Source organism: Azolla caroliniana, unplaced genomic scaffold (genome assembly GCF_043228905.1).
Source record: "Azolla caroliniana isolate FFs.n. ecotype wild unplaced genomic scaffold, voAzoCaro1.0.p SCAF_21, whole genome shotgun sequence".
Taxonomy (NCBI): Eukaryota; Viridiplantae; Streptophyta; class Polypodiopsida; order Salviniales; family Salviniaceae; genus Azolla; species Azolla caroliniana.
The window spans coordinates 8234784-8237951 of NW_028230456.1; the positions used below are offsets into that span (position 1 = coordinate 8234784).

The 3168-nt window shown below is 43.9% G+C and overlaps 1 long non-coding RNA gene across 1 annotated transcript; it reads right to left on the bottom strand.

Annotated features, from left to right (window-relative positions):
- Positions 1–436: 436 nt before the first annotated feature.
- LOC147850580 (uncharacterized) lies at positions 437–2820 on the bottom strand. The gene is made up of 3 exons (XR_015531678.1): positions 2577–2820; positions 2273–2296; positions 437–742 (listed from the first exon to the last, which is right to left on the bottom strand). It is a non-coding gene; the product is annotated as an uncharacterized LOC147850580 (long non-coding RNA).
- Between the last annotated feature and the right edge of the window lie 348 nt (positions 2821–3168).

The following is a 3168-nucleotide window of genomic DNA, read 5'->3' on the forward strand; positions in this document are numbered from 1 at the left end:
GTCCTTCTTCGAAGTGTGTTGATAGCGAAGAACTATCTCAACGGCCTCTTCGAAGGATTTTGGATCCTTATCGTGCACTATCCAGTGATAGTCCGAATTGGGGATGCCATTGACAAAACAAGCTATTAACCAATTGTCCCCTTCTAGACCCGATTTTTGGATTTGGGTTCTAGCATGGTGGACATAGTCTTCTAGCGAGGAAAACTTCCTGCTAGAGAGGTTCATTAAAGCTTGTGCTGCCTCGGTTCGAGAGGGAGGTTGTAGAAATTGACCCTTGAAAACTGTGACAAAGTCTGTCCAGGTCTCGGGCAATCTCCCCAAAGTTCGGAGGCCACGCCACCAAGCGGCGGCTTTACCCCCTAGTTCTCGGCCGACATATGCAATCTTCATACTATCTGGCGAGGGATAGAGCTCAAAATGAGACTCCCATCGGCCCAGCCACGTGCAGATTGCTTCTTCGGTTCTTTCCTTTTTATCTCCCGTAAATGGCTTTACGACAAATGATGGTTCACCCTGACGCTCATCAGGTCTATTAATCTCATTTTGGAGACTAATGACTCGTGCCTCGAGAGCACTTTGAGATTGCCGAAATTCGGTCAACTGCTGCGCGGTTGAACTAAGGAAATGTTGTACTTGTAAAATATACGCCTCAATGGACATTGTCCCAGGAGGATTTCCTTGAGTTCTTTCCGCTTGAGCGGAGGGCATCGGGTCGTTATTCTGAGCCATTGAATGATTATTTCTGGCAAAGAAATAAGATAAGGTCAGACAAATAGTCATAACATCTTGTCGTGGTGTAAACATATCATGGGCAAACATTAATCGATATCATGATCTCACGTCAATACCCCTCTAGACGTATGAGATGAGGTTCAAGATCAGGTTACTATGGTAACACAGAGGTGTTTTAAAAACCATGGGGGTGACAAATGAATGCCTTTCCCTGATCTCTATATCGATTTTTTTCATGGCGGCTCCCCGAGGCTCAACCATGTATGTTCGCGTCATGAATAGTTTATACACGAAAGAAATGTTAACAATAACTATGTTTCTGTGCCCACATATGTGGTTTCGGCTCTTTAAGTCCTATTACGAGGACCCCGAAGTGCACTTAGACCTAAAGTCTAAACATGTATTATAGTCATATGTATCAACGATGTTGTATGGTGTTGGTCATATTTGAACTCGAGACCTCGAGGACAAATACATTAAACACTTGAGCCAACCAAGTAGATTGCGCGTCTTGAATGTTTAATGTTTGAGGCGTATTCGAGATATGCGAGGCATTTGCCCCTATATGTTTTTGTTTAAAAGAAACATATAGGTCAAGTGGCCTTATTTCTCCCTCATTTATTACCCACTATGGTTGTATGCTACCTAACCTCAAGCCTCGTAATTACGATGGCATATGCCAAAGTGTAACCTAATGGTCAAGCCGAATGAGCCCTTGTGTCTTCGTAGGCTCATGTGGCCCATCACATGGTCACGTCATTACGAATGCCACTCGTAAGAACGAGCTCATGGTGGCATCGTATCCATGTAACGAGGGGAGATGTTGGATACGTGTGTCATTAGAGCGACCCTACTTGATGTGGATCAAGCCCGACGTATTCAACATCATTTTGGCTATACGAGGTTCGTTACGTAACGAAATATCAAAGTGACCAACGGGAATTTCAACAATAAAAATTGTTGATAAAAGGGATGGTGACAACGCCATTCTCACAAAAATGTGAGGACGGCCACCAAAATCCTCTCCCCAAGTAGGAAAACATTTGATATGAATCACGTAATCTAAAATATACACATATGTCAATTTATCACATATATACGATCAGAGACGTATATAAGTGACCACATATGCGTATACTAAATGAATCGTTTTTTTTATATAGCCAACAATGATGTATTCGGGATACGTAATCGAGGCATATACCTCTACGCACACGAAACATCCGAAAATAAGGTTAAGCGTAATTCGCAATTGAGGTATTGACCTCTTACGCATACTAAACCCAACGCATATCATTTCGAACGAATCGAGGTATTGACCTCGTACGCGAACGTAACATATGTTCGTGAACGTAATACGCAATTGAGGTAGTAACCTCGTACGCATACGACACTCATCACATATGATTTATATGTCAAACGATAACCAATTAAATACCACTTCAACATCATTGAATATATGAAAAAAAAACTACATATTAAGTATACACATGTATAGAAGGGAGAAGAAAAATTAGATAAAAAATTAAGGAAAATTTACCGAAGTTCTTTCGCTAATCCTTGTCTGCATGAAGGCGACCGCACAACGATCAATCGCCATCCCACGCGAAGACAAAAAGAAAACCAAAAGAAACGTTAGTACATAGGCTCCGATACCAAATATTAGAGATTAGGTACTAAAGTAAGCATAAAATAAGGATATATCAATGATAGATCTATAAAGAATAGAGAGAAAAGAGAGAAAGAAGGGTGCCGATCCACCCGACCACCCCCGAGCGAAGGGATCGAGACGGACTCGAGCCTCGATCGGCGTCCCATACCACCGCCTTGGCGTCGAGTCGTACCTGGATGATAGCGCGCTTGCTACAAGAGTCGTTCCACTCACGGACAGAGTCTCGACGTAGTCAATGCATGATGAAATGAGGGTAGCTAGGCCTCTTATTTATAGTAATTCTCAAGGCCCCCAGCCATGTTCACACTTGGCCTCATGGGTTGTCTCAATCCCGAGGATTAAAAGTAATCCTCCCCTTCTTTAGACTCTTTGTTTAACCCTCACACTTATCCACGTGTATAGAATACTACGACAATTCTCACCACGGGATATTATATGGTCATGCCCGTAACAATAATACTATTCACGACAGGAGCCTTCCCGCGGTTCGTTGTTGGGCATTGTGTAGCGTAGTGATCAGGTTGGTTGCACTTGAAGCAGGTAACGGTAGCCGAGTTGTTGGTGCCAGCCCGACCTGTGTGTGTGGGGGGGGTGCGGTTGATTCCCGGCCTTGTGTGTTGGTGGGTTGGTCCAGGGCGCGTTCGAGCTGCGCGGTTCATTTTGCGGGGGGTCCCGACGACGGTTGTCATTATTCCTTCTGTTGTTGTGTGATCCTCGGTGAGAGTTGCGCCGGTCATTACGGGAATTTCTCTGATCGTATCGGT